Genomic DNA, 19,602 nt, shown 5'->3' on the forward strand with positions numbered 1-19,602 from the left:
CCTTTACCTGTACTGAGAACCAGTTGTTAAACATTTACCAGCACACTACTGTGTCAGATGACAAGAGACCCTGAAGAAAGGAAAGCATGCCAACCCAAACCATGCTTCCTGAGATGGGGGAAGGAGTATTGATCATTATGCCTTTCCAAACAAGACTGGGCATGGAAAAGTGTGCTGCTGAGCACTAAATCCAGCAATGCCTGAAGCCAAACTGCTGTACATTTTACCACTGTGAGACTTATCTACAGGTACTGTTTTCTAACATTCACAAAGACACCAAAAGGACTAGAATCTTGGCACTGGAGGGGACAGGTAATTGTCTTCTCTGGAGTCTTCTGGAAGGGTGCCTGGAGAAGGAGTCAGCCAATAACAACCAGCCAAGGTCAGTCACAATCAGAAGCAAACATGGGGCATTGAAGATGGAGGGTCTGGACAGAGGGGTGCAGCAGAGTGGCCACCAGACCTGAGCTGGAGGGGGGCAGGCAGTGGGTGAGACTCCAGAGGTGATCTGGAGGTTCTCCCCAGGGAACTTGGCCTGGCTGCTTGGAGTGGCAGAGGCTAAAAGACAGACAGACAGCAGGACCAGGGTCCAAAGACCATGCTCCCAGAAATGGTAATGGAGATCCTTTTCTCTCAATTTCAGGCAGTGAAACACATGAAGGGGAAAGTCCCCACTATCTGGGCCAAACTGGGGAATTGTAGGCAGAAACTTGCGGCCCGAAGCTCTCCCTCCAGGATCAGAAACTCCAAGTTTTTCCCTTCTCAGTTTCTTCTTCTCTCTCTCTCTCTCATTTTTAAACTTAAAATCCACCACTACTGTAAACTATTCAAGCCTAATCTTCACCACGTTCCTCTATGAATTTTGCCTAAAATGCATATTTGGTGGCTACACCTTTTGGAAATGTGATCAAGAGGTTTGGGAGCTAGGAACACACATTGGCCAGGCTTGTGAGCCCCTGAGATACAATCTCTTCATTTTAATGTTGGTTTTTCTTCAATGGCACCCCTGGTAAGGGCAGCAGAAGCCAATTTATTGAGATTGAATGGAGGTGGACTGGTAGCTTTGGGGCTGTGGTAGCAGGCAGGACAGGCTGCACAATTTGCAGGGCTCAGTGTCAAATGAAAATGTGGGCCCATTATTCAAAAATTACTAAGGACTTCAAGGCAGTGACTGCAGAGCATTAAACCAAGCAGGGACGCTTCTGAGCTCAGATTCTGTATGTGACTGTACAGGTCACACACCCATGAGACTGGTCCTGGTAGCCAGTCACCAGCTGTCTGTAGGGATCTTGCATTATTGGACTATTTATAAATCAAGGGCTGCCCACCTGATTTTCATGGACCAAGGCTGCAGGGAAAGGCAGGGAGTCTTACTGGCCCTGTCCTGACTTGGAAGGAGAGTCACAGTCCTGGGGGACCTGATAGAGCAGATCTTCAGGGGTTAGGGAAACTTCACTTTCTCCCAGGGCCCAGAGGCTCCAGAGCTTTGGCTGGATCCCTGTTTGGATCTGGAATGGATACAGAAATGGCTCAGTGAGGTAGGAACAGAAGTGAAGGAAGACGACTCCAAATTTGGTAACTCAGCTACATGGGAGACCACAAGCTGACCAGGTCAACCTCCACAGAGATCACAATCCCACGCTGCCTCCGAAACTGCCCTGAGTGTCTCAGGCATGACTCTTTCTCATTAGTCAAGTCACCCCTTTTCGCTCTGATCTTGTCCTGAGAAAACAAACAAACAAACAAAACAACAATTAAACAAAAGTAATAGCATGATCAACTCATCACAGTTTACCTGGGAGTTTCCTGGTTTTAGCGTCAAAACCCCTATGATCTGGCAAGCCTGGCAAACAAGGATGGCCGGTCACTCTAGAAACCAGTCACTGCAAATGTCCACAGGAGGCCTCCTTTTGAAAAGGCTGGAGTCATTCCTGTGGCCAGGCATCTCCCAAGGTTAATTGGCCAAGATCCAACAATTGGATGCAGAGGTGTAGCTCCATCAGCATCTCTAGGTACATTTTTCTCGGCACATCCGTCACCATCATGTATAGCAAAGGCATCTTACTAACTGTGACTGTAGCTAGTGATTGGTAACAGCTGCTTTGGGTTTTTCCCACCTGAAAACCCCATCCATGCCCTGGGCAGTGGTTCTCATTTCTGGCTGCGCATTAGAATCCCATAGGAGGCCAGGCTTTGTTGTTCAAAACTCCTATATTATTCTGACAAACACTCAGAGGTAAAGATCCACTACCCTAGGGTTTAGAAAAGTGGACATTTACTGCCTTTTTACCCAAAACAGCATTGTCAGTTCATTCAGGCCCTGCCCAGGATCTCCTTCATCTCCTTCAGCCCACCTCAGTGTAAGTGCAGTGTAGGCTTGTATGCAGGCATAAATCCTAGGTTAAGCAAGTTTGCTTTTCTTTCTTTTTCCTTTTTTTTTTTTTTTTTTTAAGAGACAGGATCTCATTATGTTGCCCAGAGTGGTCTGGAATTCCCGGACCCAACTGAGTCTGCTATCTTGGCCTCTCAAGTAGTTGAAATTATAGACATGCACCATGGCAGCTGGCTAAAGTAAGGTTTTTAAACCCTAAAAGAATATCAGCCCTGTTCTATTTTCTTGATTATCAAACATTTGGCACTGTTTTTGAAGATTAAATTAGATATTTTCTCTCCAGATTCTTGACATTTAAAGACTAAATGTCTAAATGTCTTTAGTTTAAAGACTAAAACTCTGAAGGTTCCTGGTTTCAGAGACAATAGCCATAAGGCTCTACTGACTGTCCAGTTGGAATGTTCTTGCTCTGCGGATACTGTTAGTCTGATGACTAACCCATGTTCCTTCCTTTGCACTGGCTGCTAGGAAGCTCAGGGTCAATTTGTAGCTCACTTCCTGGAATTGTACGGACTTTACAACGTATACTTACTTTGCTAACTTTACTTCTGTTTTATCTTACTTCTGAGCCTACTTTTCCTTCAACCTCGTGTACTTAGCTATTTATTTAGTCTCATTGATTTGAATGTATACACCAGCTGCCACAAATCCTTTTTGAAGTGAAGGGAATAATAAATATACAAATAAAATGCAAATGGTATCACTATTATTAGGAAGAGGCAGAGCTTCTGGTTTTTGATGCAAAGCTACCTCTTCAGGATGCAACGCTTTTCTCCTTGACTCATGCAGAAAAAGCACTAATGCCCACCTAGGAAGCGACTTTCAGCCTTGTCTCTGACACTGTCTTCTGGCCTCTTTACACAGTTGTGGTAGACTCTTGCCTTCAACAGCTATTATCCTCCCCAATCAAGGCTGCACTTTTCTCTTCTGGTTTACAAGCTTAACTCCATACTCTAGGAGAATGATTTCACTGCTGGGGTGGAGTGCTGCTACAGTTGTTCCAATTAATTTATTTGATTTATTTGCAGGGTTATGAGAATGGCTTTTAAAATCAATATGCACATATAATTTAAAACTTAAATCAATATTCTTAACCAGGAGCATGGGCATTTTTAACTGGAATGCAGGATAGTCTTAAATGCCTGAAATTATGGCTCTTTGTGATTGTAACTTGGTTCTCCATGGGTTTTATTTGCAGATGCCAGGAACTTGGTTATTCCAAGATCTCTCTTGTGAAGAAAGCAAGGAAGCTGTGTAGGTTTTTGAGATGTCTTCACTTTCTTCCAGCTGCATGACTATTCAGAAATTCTGTACAAACGGCTAAGGGAAACTCTCCATAGTATAAGCAACATTTACAATTCAATCCATGGACTGAATGCCCACTTTCCATCACAGAATTCTAGTGCTAAAAATTATCTAGGGGAATATCTAATGCAGCCTTTTCCTTTTATAAATAAATAAGCTTAAGGGACTTGTCCAGGATCCTCACAAGGAATGAGTGGCGGAGTTTGGACTGGGACCCAATCCCTCTCACAACTCTGACCAACACAGAATCAGGTGCATAAACTTCAATTGTAGTCTCCTAAGACAAACTTACCAGGAGTTTCCTCCAGTCCCACTCTACTTCCAATCTACTTCATATATTCAAGGTACCCTCATGAACCCTTCTATGCTCCAAATGATTTGAATATACAGCTTTCATCTTTCTAAAACTATAATTGAATATGAGGCCTAACTGAAGACTCCTGTGGGCATCAAGAGCTCTGTATAGGGTAACCCAGCCCTTCCTCCTCTCTCAAGTCAGGGAACACCTATATTCTGGTCAGCCAGACACCTCACTTATTAGCAAACCACTGTTGTCAGGAGTTGTCCCTAGCCTTGCACATTATCTCTTTCAGCGACCATCTCACATTTCCAAGGAGATTACACATGGTTTTCAAAAGTATCCTTTAGAGACAGTCCTACCCTTGCAAAGTGGGACACAGTACAAAGAACATTCAGTGAGTAAAACCCAGCCCAGGGAGTTTGGGGACTGTTGTCCTCCTTGTATTCCTGAGACTGGAATTTTCTACAACATCTCATCCCTCCCCTTCAAAGTACTCCACGAGTTTAGGGAGAGGTGTTTGGTAAGTTGACAGCATCTTGATCATACCAGAGACTTAAATGTCAGACTAAAGGTATTTTATAGTCTTTCCCAGAAGAGTAAGATTTGAGTGCTCATCAATTCATCTCCTTCCTAACTACTTGGATTTTACAATATAAATGTTCACAGATTAGCTGTTTCTAATACCTCCCCATCTCAAATGGTAGATAAAAGTGGCAGCACTCAGGCCCCATCAAGCTGCCAAGAAGTCATGAGCTATAGACATGTGACGCATTGTTTGGGTGTTCAAGATTATAGTAATGCTGGCTTGAGTTTGTTTGACACATCCACCCTGCTGTCTCTGGCTCTGATCCAGCCTACAGAAGGGAAGCAGATTTTTTAAATGATGGTAAACAATGAGGTTACAGCCCAGAAGAGCCAAGCCCACCTGGCCCCAGCCAAGAAAACACATTCTTAATGGTTACAGGAGCCCTATGGTTTTCTCTGACTTAAGAAATCATGACTGGTAGGACCAACCAGCCTGGGACTAACAAATTAGGATACCCATTTAAGAGCAGTTGCATGGAAGTGAAGAATTCTCATGAGTCCCCGGATCAGTACCCTAGGCTCTAATCTCTAACCCCTAATGCAGTACCTAGCACATAGCAGGTGACCAGTAACCCCAGTTGTCTGCCTCCCTGGGCTGTAATTCCAGAACCCAACACAGCACCTGCAACGTAACTGGTAGTCAATAAATGTTGGGTGAATTATTCATTCATATATTTGTAAATGGATGGATAGATGCATGGAAGGATAAATGGATGATTTGATGAATGTTGTTAAACCTGTACTTAAAACAATCAAGTCAAAAAACTGGACTCGGCTCCTTGAAAAGCAATTCCTTCATGGGTTGAAATCTTACTCTTACTCTTATTGGCATAAAATTCTCCCACTGATTGAACCAAAAATCTACCATATAGTATCTTGCCATGGGCAGTTCTAGTTTTCTCCTCTCTTTCTGCTCTTTCTGGAGAGAGCTTTCAAAGGCAAGACAGACCCTTTCTGCATTCTTATTCTCTTCATTATCATTGGAAACTAGTAAGAAACACCAAATTATTTTCAGTTGCAGAATCACAGTGGTAAACGTTAAGAAATCAAGAAGCCTTTATTTCCTCTAAGTCTCCACCTGCTCTGGTTTTCCCATTCATAGGTGGAATGATTTTTTTGGAGAATCATAGGTCTGGGATCCTTGTTCCCTGTGATATAGAGCAGGCATCTCTATATCAGGATGGAAGCCACAGAACACTGAACCCCGTGGACACTTCAGTAACTTGGTAGTTTGTCAACTAACTAGGCCAAGCTACATTTTCAAGGATTCTCTTTCTTATATGATTTTAGTTCGAGTGGGTGCATTTTCCACAGTTTAGATATTTGAAGGGATCCCTTAAATTCTACAGGATGAACTCACATAAGGCTTTTATTTTAAGGCAACATGGAATGAAAGAGAATGCAGGGAAGTAGTGTAGGTCTGTGAGGCATTCAGCAGCATAAGGTTTGTGCAAAAGGACCCTATCTTTGTGCACACAGACCATCCTGAATCTCTGGATTGAACTGCCAAGATCTGCACTAGGAATCTTGGCTTCAGGAGAACCCACTGCAAAGAGCGCTGTGGCTCTGTAAATAGGCAAGTCAGGCTGCTCAAACTAGTAAGGCAAACTAGTTATCAATAAAGGAGATAAAACCAGAGATGTCCTGGCGAGTGTTGGAACTTAAATTAGTACATCCCATGTACCACTGCCCTTGTCTTGGTCAGAAGCAAAAAATCAAACATTGAAGTATCCCCAGAAATAAAAATAGAGCTTTGCCAGTGATATGGTTTGGCTCTGTGACTCCACCCAAATCTCATGTTGAATTGTAATTGCCAGTGTTGGAGTTAGGGCCAGGTGGGATGTAATTGGATCATGGGGTGGTTTCTAATGGTTTACCACCACCCCCACTAGTGCTGTCTTATGGTACAGTTCTCATGAGATCTAGTTGTTTGAAAGTCTCTCTCTCTTTCTCTCTCTGTCTCTCTCCTCCTCTCTTTCTCTCCCTGCCTCCCTCCCTTCCCCTTCCCTCCCTTCCCCTCTTCTTCTCCTCCTCTCCTCTCCTCTTCTGTCTCTGTCTCTGTCCCTCTCTCTCCCTCTCGTGTTTTGCCTTCTGCCATGAAATATGAAACCTGTGAACAATGAGGATCAACTGTACTGCAGAGACTGCTTCTAGGGGACCTCCAATGAGGACATCATTAGAAGTGCTTTCTCTTCAAATACTTCAGTATTTGTAACTCAGAAATATATAAAACTGGGAAGAAATATAACACAGTAGTTTTCAGGGTTTACCCTATAGGTAGCAGAGATAATGGATCTCTGAGAGAGAGAAAACAAATGAAGCAAGTCCTGTGATTTACCCATTGTATTGCCTGGAGGCTGTTACAAGACTATAGTGCAGGAAGAAGGAAATCAGGTAGAACTAAGTGATCCCCTTAGCTGAAGAGACAGAGCTGAAAGTCTGGGGAGGCCAAGGAAGTTACAGTTTGCAGGACAGAGTTCTGAAGAGTAGACAGCTACACTCAGGGAGACCTCCAGTGATTTGCAGAGTCTTCATATGCGTTCTGATCAGAGCAAGCATGTGAAGTAACAACTCAATGTGTGTTCTGGGGAATGACCCATGTGAAAGGAGCAGAGGGAATCATCCTAAGAGCTCACAGATAATAAGGAATAGTTAGTGTTTCCACCAGTCAAAGTAGAGAACCCTGTACTTCATAGGGCATCAGATGGAGTACTCAGAATTGTCTTACTTCAGTGTTGGTGAAAAAATTGACCCTCAACTGAAGACTGCTAAAAAAACAAACTATTTTACAGTAAGTTAACTATATTCTAGAATGAAACTCAACAATATTTATAGGAAAACAAAAATTTCCAACAATTACCAAGGTGAAATTTATGAGGTCTGACATCAAATTAAAAATTTAAGGCATGCTAGAAGTGGAAAAGATGACCCATAATGAGGAGAACAATTACTAGAAGCAGACCAAGAAATGATGCAGATGATGCAATTGGTAAACAAGGACATTTTGACTATTATTATATTCTCCACATGTTGCAAAAAGTAGAGACATTGAGCATGTTAAATAGAGACATGGAAAATATATAAGAAATTCAAATAGAACATCTAGAGATAAAGTTAGAATGTCTGAGATGAAAAATACACTGGATGGCATTAATAGCAAATTAGATACTACAGAAGAAGAGATTAGTTGAATTGAAGACATACAATAAAAACTTGAAGATGAATTCAAAGAAGAAAAAAGTAACATAAGTCAGGACTTTAGAGTGTGGTTTCTCATGGCACATCATTTGGGTATGTCACTGGAAATTTACTGATAATTTCTAGAATTTGTGGACTGTGGGAGAAAACAGAAGGGAAAGCTCCACAAAGGGCTAAGTTTTCTAGATACAGTGTGAAGCAGAAGAATAAGGCTCCTGCCCAGTCTCTGGCTCCAGATGTCTCCAACACACTCTAACTTTCCTCTTTCAGGCCTTAGAGAGTTGGTGGGTAGCTGCTTCTCCCTGTTATATTTTAATAATATATATTTAATTGACAAATAAGAATTGTATGTATACAATGTGATAATTTGATATACATACACATTGTCTAACAATTACCACAATCAAATTAATTAAAATGTCCATCACCATTCATAATTATTTGTATGGTGTATGTGTCTGTGTGTGTGTGACACTTAAAACTTGATCTTTACTACAATTTCAAGTAAACAATACAGTATTACTAACTATAGACATCATGCCATACATTCAATCCCCAGAACATGTTCATCTTAAAACTGAAAGTTAGAATCCTTGATCAACATCTCCCCATTTCGCCCCACCTGATGCCCCTGGCAACGATTATTCTACCCTCTGCTTCTATGAGTTTGATTTTTTAAGATGAGACCACACACTTTTGAAGGATCTTACTCTGAGGAAATAGGAAAGGATGGCTATGAAGTTTCCTGTCTCCTCAGTTTTTTGCCTAATTTTTGTCCTCCTATAAATATAGTTTCTTTCTGTTTTAAGACTTGCTACTCTTAAAACAGAATAACAAAATAAAGAAGAAATAAATGTTTTAAATGTTACACTAAATTTTTATAGCTCTTGTGTCTTTGAAAAACAATTAGGGCCGGGCGCGGTGGCTCAAGCCTGTAATCCCAGCACTTTGGGAGGCCGAGGCGGGCGGATCACAAGGTCAGGAGATCGAGACCACAGTGAAACCCCGTCTCTACTAAAAATACAAAAAATTAGCCGGGCGCGGTGGCGGGCGCCTGTAGTCCCAGCTACTCAGGAGGCTGAGGCAGGAGAATGGCGGGAACCTGGGAGGCGGAGCTTGCAGTGAGCCGAGATCGCGCCACTGCACTCCAGCCTGGGCAACAGCGTGAGACTCCGTCTCAAAAAAAAAAAAAAAAAAAAAAAAAAAAAAAAGAAAAACAATTAGAGGAGGGGTCTTGCTATGTTGCCCAAGCTGCTCTCAAACTTGTGTCCTCAAGAAATTCTTCTGCCTCAGTCTCCCAAAGTGGTGGGTTTATGGGCACAAGCCACCAGACCTGTCTTATAGCTTCTCTTTCTATTGGATGATAAAATATTAAATCAAGTATTGGTTTGCCTTTCTCAGCAGCTTTTGTGAGCTTTTGTCTTAGTCTGATTTTAGTGCTATCACTGAATGCCACATGCTGGATAATTTATAAAGAACAGAAATTTATTTGCTCACAGATCTGGAGGCTAGAAAGTCCAGTATCAAGGGGCTGGCATGGCAAGGACCCACTTTATGCATCAATAAATGGCATCAGGCATCACACAGCAAAGGGCAAAGGGAGACAAAGAGCAAGAATGGATGTACCTACTCCCACAATAGGGAACCCACTGCGATGATAAAAGGTTTGGTTCACTGATGAGGGTGGAGACCACATGATCTCAACATATCTCATCTCATCATTTCTTACCTTGAGGTTATATCTTCCAATTCTGTCACAATTCTGTCACAAATTTAATTCTGGCAATTAAATTTCAATATGAATTTTGTAGGAGACAAACATTCAGACTATCTGAGCCCCCTATCAGATAATACTGGATACATTCTGAATAGATGCTGGGGCCATGCACAAAAGAATATTAAAAGCTCAATAACACACCACTAACTTTGTTTTAACTTTAAACTATCTCAAAAATACTGAAAACTATATGGTAGACACCCAAATATACACCCAAGATATTCCAAGTTTTTAAAAAGTTGGTAATTTGTCATACTTGCATAAGAACTTTTAATTAATATTTTGAAACAGATACAACAAAAGCCTCCTTTCCCCCTTTCTAGTCTTTCTCACCATTCTCAGAATTAATCATCCCCTGAAGATGTTTTTCTTTTAAATAATTTTACATAATATCATATGTGTTTAATATGGAGTATCATTTTAATTATAACATTTACATAAATAATATTACACAGTCCTTTCGGAACTTAATTTTTCCACTCAATATTATGTTTTAGAAATATATTTGTATTGATTCATGTAAATTTAGTTCATTCATTCTATCTGCTTCATTTTATGATGTTACATAACATTTAATAATTTCCTGTGTTTTTGCTATTACAGTAGGGTTTCACAGTGCTTTTCCAAAGGAATATTCATAGGTACTTAAATCCTAATTTATTGATAACATAACTCATAATGTATCCCAAGCTCCATGTTAATTTTTTTTTTTTCAGGTATAGTACCAAAAGTTCGGTGGCATCTTCAATCCCTTCCATCCTCCTTGTAGCCAGTGTAATTATTGGCAAATTCTATTTCAAATGTGTGCTACAAATGCACGTGAGCTCTCACAAACATCATAAACACACATGCACACATGCACACACACACACACACACACACACACACACACAAGCTACACATTTTCTAATCTGAGTATAGAGGATGATGCACTCACTCTGCCTTCGACACCAGGAGTAGACTTTTATTCTCAGAATTAGAGGGATAATGGAGTTCAGAGATGCATGTTTCTCCTAAACATTTCAGACTTCCAAAGACACCTGGACCTCAAATGAGGGGATATGATTTTTGAGGTACTTATATATTTTGTTATCATAATTTCTTCTGCACCCTAGCATTTTCCTCATTCTGATAACTGGCATTAACTGGTTTTCATTTCTTTCAGGAAAGAATGGCATTGCAAAATGCTGATAGCAAGGGAATTGAATGCTTGGCTTTTGAGGTTCAGAACACTAGATCAGGTGTATGGAGTGCCACATCTCCTGAGATTATTTGTACGAATTGGAGCAATGTTGGACTATACACCTCTAGTTGAGAAGAGCCTTGCTTTATTGTTGAATTATCTTCATGACTTTCTGAAGTACCTGGCAGAGAATCCTGCAACTTTGTTTAGTGCCAGAGATTATGAAGTGGTTCCTCCTGAGAACCATTGGTAAGCTGTGTGAGAGACGCTCCCACTCACTTATGTTTGGATCTCCAGAAACACATTTTTGTTCTTAGTCTATCTCTTGTACAAACGATGTGCTTTGAAGATGTTAGTGTGTAACATTTGATGTTTGTTTTCTGTTTTATAAACAAAGAAAATAAAAGGAGTAATAGCTCCTTTAAAAAGAAAAAAAAAAGAAGAATTGGTATGAATACCTGAAGAGCAACAACAGAGACTCCCTGTTCTGTACAAGAGCCAGAGTTTTCCTGAGCAGAATCTGTTGACAGTGAGACTATGACATCAACAGTGTCTCATGCCATGCATGAGGGCTCACGTGACCTATCTTAGGTTGGTTACAATAAGAATGTTTGTTTGTAGTTCAACAGAACAAGATAATCATTGGTGGCTGAAAAGATGGAAGGAATAAGGGGAGAATTCCTCCTGGGGTATCTGCTACATGAAACTGAAAGGCATACCGCCTAATTTTTTGGTAGTCATTCTTCTATTACATTTGCCACTGGGAGCTGGCAGGAGATCTCTGAAATGTTGTTTCTAGGCTCAGGAAGATGTTGATTTGGGTCATGGCCATTGTCCATATGTAATTTGCTCCAGAAGGCACTGTTTAGGGGTTATCTTCCCTCCCCATCCCCCAACAGGCTGGATCCACATGGGGTGAGTGTAGGTCATTACCTCCCATCCAGTGTGACACTCACTTGGCATTAGTGAGCAGTCTACTGAGCAAAAGAGGTAGTTTCCTGAAAACTTGTCCTTAGAAGAAAAAGTAGGATTCGGTGATTAGAATCAATCATGGAATACTGCTACAGTTACTGGTATTAACTGAACTCTTAGAACAGGTTGACTTTATAACATCAGGCATAGCTTTGATTTACCCTTTAGCATATTGTTCTAGGCATAATACAGAATATACTGAAGAACAGGTGTCTTCAGTTAGGACTTTAAATCTAAGAGAGTACTAATTACATAATGACACACTTCACTGTACAGAGTACAGATCAGAAAACTGGTCATAGTCTGGTTTACATTAAAAAAAATAATCTTGCTGAATACCATAGGAAGTTATTCATTTCACCAATTAATTTACAAGTACAAATAAAAAAGAAGAAATAAATTATTTAGGTTGGTTGGTACATGTGTCTTAGTTTGGGTTCCCCTGAAAGCAATCTCTGAGATAAGAGCTTGGAGTTAGATAGTTTATTTAGAAGAGAACCCAAGAAATGTAAACATGGAGGTGGGGACAGTAAGACAAAGAGTGAGTAAAGGATGCAAGGATGAGCAGGTTACCACTGTGGACAACCGGGTCCTTGGTCCTGCCAGGAACTCTAGAAATCCTAGAACTCTAGGAATTCTGGAGAATTATGTAAAACCTATCTCAGTACAGTCCCACTAAGCCTATTTTCACTATTACCCACTGAAATATTTATCCACCTGTTTCCTTTTGTTATGGATTCAAATTGTCCCTGAAGTTAAATCCCTAGCACTTTTGGCCTGCTCTGCATGCTGAGGAAGCCCTCAGACAGAGAGATGAAGACCCTGGAGGTGGGAAGCTGTCTATACACAGAGTTACTGTCCATCTGCAGCTTCACATAAACTCAAAGCTGAGGTAGAGGGAATAGAGAAAAATGCATCTGCCATGGCTGCTTCAATCTCTTTAATTAGAAAATTTCTAAATATGTGTATGTATCTTTTAGACCCCTTATGGCAGGAGAGGAATTGTTGAAGGGAAAGAAAAGAGACTTTAGATTCTCTTGGGTCCTTGGAAAGTATCCTAAACTCCTCCCCTAAGCCAAGTCCTAGGACAGAAATGATACAGGGAAGTAAATGACAGAAAGCTGCAATACTGTCCCCATCTTTTACAGCACAGGTAAGTGAGAAGATCCCAGAATCTCCTTCAAACAGCATGGTGAGGAAGCAGAAGAAGCGTCTTGGTTGTTTAGGCTGGCAGGTGTGAGGCAGCCTCATAGAGTTCCTCATTTCTCAGAGAAGAGGGATGTGGGCATGTCACAGAAAGCCTGTGACCCACAAAGGCCTTGAGTATGGAAAGCAGGTGTGGGTAGCAAAACCTCTCCAGAGAAGTGTTTGGAGACCAGATGGGATGCAGCCCTTTAGAGGACTTTGATGTAGATGACAAGGATAAGGACGGATGCTTGGGCCACGTGAGACCCCTACAAACTAGACTTTGCCCTGGGGAGAAAGTGAATGGAGAAACCTGGAACCTCCTGAGACTGGTTTTACTACCAAGGAGAAGGGATTCATGAATTTACTCATAGTAAAAAAAAAAAAAAAAAAAAAAAAAAACAAAAAAAAAAAACCTTCATTAGGCCTTGCACATCTGAGTCTATGTCCTCCATACACATGGAACAAAACTCCTTTGTTTCCCTCTCATACCCAAGCAGAACATATCCTGGGACCAGGGACAACTTGCGTATGGACCCCTTTCTTGCCATGTAAGGGAGATATATTCTTTAAACTAGTGCTCTAAGACTTTAGCATACACTAGGAGCATTCAGAGGGCTTGTTAAAACACAGAAGCCTAGGCCCACCCCTAAATACTGGCTCAATAAGTCTGAGAAAGGCCTAAGAAGGACCTTTGTTTTTGGTTAGCTTTTGACATGGTTTGGCTGTGTCCCTACCCAAATCTCATCTTGATTTGTAACTCCCACAATTCCCATGTGTTCTTGGAGGTCCCAGAGTGATTGAATTATGGGGGTGGGTCTTTCCTGCACTGTTCTCATGATAGTGAATGAGTCACATGAGATCTCATGGTTTTAAAAATGGGAGTCTCCCCACACAAGCTCTTTCTTTTACCTGCCACCACCCATGTAAGATGTGACTTGCTTCTCCTTACCTTCCACCATGATTGTGAGGCCTTTCCAGCCATGTGGAACTATAAGTACATTTCTTCCCAGCCTCAAGTGTGTCTCTATTACCAGTATGAAAATGTACTAATACAGCTTTGCATTCAGGGATCACCCTGCTTGTCATGGCTGTGTACACAGAAGGCACTTCAGACACTGTGAACACCAGGCAATGCTCCATATTAGTCCTGTGTAAAAGTCATTTCCTGCCCATTCTTGCTCCTGTGCCATTTAGAACACAGTAATATCCTACTCTGCAGCACTGTTCCTTTCCAATAAAATTACAGTCAGCTCATGAAAGAGGAAAGAGAGTGAGGAGTGAGGATATGGGCTGAGCCACTTAGGGCAGTCTGAGGGAAGAGGGGAGTTGGGGTTAGTCATTTGGATAAGTAGTTGCATGCCATCCACTTCCCTTCTTCCCTTTCTAAGGTCCCGGAGTGTTACCTTGTTGTTAATAATTTATTTATTGCATAATGTACAGTGTATATCATATCACTAATCTCTGAGAGTTATTTATTGGACAACCATGTATTGCTGGGCCAGGCACTGTGCTGAGTGTGAGAGAGACAAAGATGGAGCAACCACTAGATGGGGTGACCAAAAAGCAAACAGCCATCACTGTGTGTTATAGCTGTCTCAGTCCATTTGTGTTGCTATACAGGAATACTTGAAGCTGGGTAATTTATAAAGAAGAGTTGGCTCACATTTCTGTAGACTATACAAGAAGCAGGTACCAATATCTGTTTCTGATGAGGACCTCAAGCTGCTTCCATTCACGATGGAAGGCAAAGGGGAGCTTGCATGGGCAGGGGTTACATGGCAAGAAAGGAAGTAGGCATGAAATAGGGGTGATGCCTTTTTTTATGGGCTGTTTCCATCACAGTAATGCCAAGCTCAAGCCCCTGGACAGAGGAGGTCAGTGTGATGCCTAACCTCACTAGAATTTAAGGAAAGAGATGAAATGGTAGAGAATGGAAATGACAGGGTGAGAGCAAGGGTTGAGAGAAGGTAGGGCAGGGTGGGAGGCTGGGGAAAGCAAGAGGAACTGTATCCGTTTCCTGTGGCTGCCATTACAAAGTCCCACAAGTGGGTAGCTTAAATAACAGAAATGTGTTAACTCACAGTTCTAGTGACTAGAAGCCCATCATCAAGGTGTTGGCTGGGCTGGTTCTTTCTTAGAACTGTGAAGCACAGTCTGTTTCATGTCCCTCCTAGCTACCAGTGGTTTCCTGGCCATCTTTGGTGTTCCTTGGTTTTTAGGTGCACCATCCAGCCTCTGTTGTCTTCTTCACTGATGATCTCTGTGTATGCCTGCATCTGCCCAATTGCCCCCTTTTTATAAGAACAAAGTCATAGTAGATTAGGGCCCACCCTAATGACCTCCTTTTAACTTGATAATCTGCAAAGATCCTATTTCCTGTCAAGGCCCCTTTCAAAAGTTCCCAAGGTGAGGTAGGGCTTCATTATAAATTTGGAGAACATGATTCAACCCATGATAGGAGCAAGGGTGAGAAAGAGAGGAGGAGGGAGCAAGGTCTGGACCTCATGTGCCAGGTGATGGTGGGCGATGGGAGGAACTGGCAGCAAAACTGGCAAGGATAGCAACAAAGGCCTGGGGAATAGAACAATGTTCTTTGTGTGCTCTGGAAAAATAGCAGTGAACAATCATACAAAAGCCCTGCCCTTTCAGAGCTTACATTTTATGTGAGTAGGTGGAGAAACAAACAACAACACCTTAGTGTTTTAATTTGCCAGGTGTTGAGAAGAGCCACAGAGATTCTCAAAGAAAGTCCGATGTTGATGAGGGCTTTTCAATGTAGAATGGGGGGTCCAGGAAGCCTTCACTAAATAGGTGACATTGAAGTAAACACAAAAATAAAGAAATGAGTTATATGGATGAATTCCAGGAAGACTTCACTAAATATGTGATAATGGAATAAACACAAAAATGAAGAAATGAGCCATACGGAGGAATTTCTGGGGAAAGAGTGCTCAAGAAGTGGGTTGGCCAGGGTGACAGCCTTGGGGTGGATTGTTCTTGGCAAGTTCAAGGCCAGTGTTGCTAGAGATGAGTGGAAGATGATAACTGAACACTCAGTTTTCTGAAGGCCTCCTAGATTTGAAATCTTCTAATCTTTCATTTTCCTTAACCTCAAAATGTCCCCAGAAATTCTGAACTACATCTCTCAGGTGTATGCCTTTTGAATTTGGAAATGACACAGCCTCCCCATCTGGCAATGCAGGCTGATTTGAGATTTGGAAGACACTGTTCAATCCAGAAATTGCTAAGTACTGTCCACTGGTGCATTATGATGGGTTCCCAGGAGAACAGCCACCCATAACCCACTATTTCTCCTCTGCTTTTATGAAAACACAAGTGTATACATGCTTAGTGTGCACGTGTGTGTGCACAGACACATCACACATACTGGAAGAACAACTGAGTCAAAAGGTAAACCATTTTTCCTTGAAATTTTTAAGCTGACATTCTAAGACCAAAACAGAGACAAAAAACAATGAACAAGTTCACTACAGGAGTTCCCCAATGGAGGTTTCCCCTACTCCACCCTTGAATGCAGACAGCACATCTACTTTACAGTTACCAGAAGTAACACAGCTCATGGTGATGGTCAGCTATCCTTCAACCCGCTCAAGCCAGAAACTTGAAAACTCTGAGCATGGTGGATTCTTTTCTCCCTCCTACCTACCTCACTCCCTCAGTGATCTCGGTTCACGTAGCTTCAAATGCCATCTGAGTGCTGCTGGAAATTCAGCTTTGTATCTGCAGGCCAGACCTCTCCTTGACTATTGGTCATCCTACATCCTGCTGCCTTCACTTCATCCCCTCTTATCTATCTAAAGGACATCTCAAAGGTCACATGTTCCAAACTGAGCCACTGATATTCATTTCCTTCCATCTCCTATTCTTCTCTATCTTAGTTAATGGCAACTCTGTTGTTCCAACTACTCACACCAAAACTTTGAACTCATTCTTGACTCTTCTATTCCTCTCACAGTAGTCATTAATACATCAGCAAATTCTATAAAAATATATATCCAGAAGTTGAGCCCTGCCACCACTGATGCCACTTTTGTGCAACCCAAGAACCTCTTGGTTGGTCCCTCTGCTCCTGCTCTTTACACCTCACTGACTAATCTCAACCCAATAGCCAGAATGATTCAGTTAAAACCCAAGTGAGATTGTATCTCTCCTCTAAGGGCTCCCCACTCACTGAGAGGAAGAGCCATAGTTTCTTCAATGCAATTGGGTGTGTCCTTCATGGTCCTCCTGCACCTCACTTTGCCTCTCTTATTCCGCTTCCCATCAGGCTGCACCCTGCTCACTTTGCTTGGACTGCATTGGCCTTTTGCTTTTCCTGACATGCTGGCACACTCTTGCCTTAGAACCTTCACATTTGTCATTTTCTCTGGCATGAACACTCAACCTCAGATACCTGTGCAGCCCTCTTATTTACACAAATGCTAACTCTTCCATGAAACCTTTCTCCACCACTCAATGTCTATCTGAGTGCTGCTGGGAGTTCAGCTTTGTATCTGCAGGCCAAACCTCTGCTTGACTCCCAGCAGCACTCAGTGTCCATTTCCAAGCCCAGCCTATGCTCCCTAGCCCCAACCCTGCTCTGCTTTATTGCCTTCGTCCTCATCACCATCTGACCTAGTGGATAATTTTAACTGTATCTCTCAAGCTCCATGAGACACACATTTTGTGTTATTCATTGCTCTACTTCCAGCTCCCAGAAAAGTTTTGTCACACAGCTTGTGTTCATTAATTATGTGCTGGTTAAATGAAGGAAGCTTTATGATGGAAGGAGCATGCCACTCCTCTTCCAATGTCCCCCTTGGTGGCCAGGGCAGGATAGGCATTCACCTGCTCTTGTGGGAGCAGGAGGGACTTGTAAGATCATCTCCCTTAGCTCCCTCATTTTCAGAAGGACAGCAACAGTGCTCCCCAGGAAGGGAAGGAGAGTTCAATCTAATTTGGCTGATCACCCAGGGGAGGCTGAGGATATGAACAGACAACTGCAGCTCCTTGCATCTCTGCCACACACACAGATTTTCTGAATCAGGGGGGATTATTTTTTCTTGGTATATTCCTGTTTAGATTTGGCTCGGGCAGTGACAATGCGGAGTTGTGCAAAGCCTGGGAACAGTGAAGGCATTAGGACCAGGAGGGAGACGCATACTTGGCTAAGGTTGTGTCTGACAGAGGGCTACTGGCTGAGTGGAGCTTTGTGTGAAAGGAAACCAGGCACTATCTGCCAGCTTTACATCTGTTGATCTGACCTCACTGGAAGCATCCAAACAGGGACAGATGTCAGCCCTGCTTGACTGAGAATCCACCAGCTCATTCCAGACACCCCATAGCAACCTATTTATGCAAAGGGAGAAATAAACACCTGAGCAAAATGGAATCATTATTTTTTTCTGAAGAAAGTCAGGTAAAGGGAGCAAAGCAATTCAATTTGAATTCTCCGTGAATGGGTTTTCAGAAGGCAATTAAATAAATCTACTGATATGACTTGGGGTGAAACTTGGGTCCTGCTGTTTTCTGATTGTAAGTGGAAGCAGGTCTTACACATGCTGTTGGTAAATGTCAGCAGCAGGTTAAGTGACTGTCAAAAAAATATTCCAGGTGGAATGAGCAACCCAGATTCTGCTGTAAGTTTGAAGGCATCTGGTATGGGAGAAAGTGGACTTGAACATGAACTGTTGCATTTGCCAAGTACCAGCAACGAGCTCCAAAGGAAGTAATAGAGGCACCAACCATGCAGACTCCAATTCCTTCTGCTGCTCCTGATGCTGGGATGTGTCCTGATGATGGTGGCAATGCTGCATCCTCCCCTGCACACCTTGTGCCAGATTGTCACAGCCCAAGCTGGCAAGCACAGCCCTGAATCCAGGTGTTACTTGGACTTGGAGGAACACCAGGATTGGGCACTGGAGGCTGAGGATGAGGGTGAAGAGTACAGCTGCCCTTTTATCTCACTGTGGGAAGATCATCTGCTGGTGGCCATGACCTTACCCAGGGCCAGAAGGAACCAGAGTTAGGGCAGGAGAGGTGGCAGCTATCGGCTTATCAAGCAGCCTATCAGGAGGCAGGATGACAAGTCCCAAAGAGGGACTGGGGGGCTGAGGAGGAGAACGGGGAGGTGTCTGAATAAGAGGAGCTGACCCCATTCAGCCTGGACCCACATGGCCTCTGCAAGACACTCAGTGCCTGCATCCCCATCCAAAGGGCCCTTCCTGAGGTGCCGCACCCACTGCAAGTAAGGTCCTTGTTTTCCCTTTCCTGTTTGCAGGGCATGATCAGTTGGTAGCAAACTCAGAGATGCAAGTTTTTCATACCCTGCCTCTCCTGTCCTTAGGGCAAGTGCTTTTCAAGATGCGGTACCTGGCTCAGCAGTGTCAGTAACCCCTGGGCGCTGGTGGGTTCTCAGTTATGCAGATTCTCAGACCCTATCCTAGATCTGCTGAACAAGAAACCCTGGGTGGGGTCCAATGATCTGTATGAACAAACCCTTCAGGTGAGAACCATTGTCTTAGAGAGCAGAAACTGAGGATTCATGCTTGTTCACTCTCTTCTCTGTCCTGGGTTCTAGTTCTTCTGTCTTTAGGTCAAATGGCTTTATTTTTATATAAACAAGGGAGGTTAGGGCAGACATTCTTCAGTTGTAAATCTCTGACTCCACCAAATTTTGATTTTAGGGTTATTGTTAGTGT

General features: G+C 42.5%; 1 pseudogene; it reads left to right on the forward strand.

Annotated features, from left to right (window-relative positions):
- The window catches only part of LOC144329444 (polypeptide N-acetylgalactosaminyltransferase 15-like), a 173,030-nt pseudogene that overhangs the window by 128,186 nt on the left and 25,242 nt on the right, over positions 1 to 19,602 (forward strand).

Source organism: Macaca mulatta, chromosome Y, assembly GCF_049350105.2.
Source record: "Macaca mulatta isolate MMU2019108-1 chromosome Y, T2T-MMU8v2.0, whole genome shotgun sequence".
NCBI lineage: Eukaryota > Metazoa > Chordata > Mammalia > Primates > Cercopithecidae > Macaca > Macaca mulatta.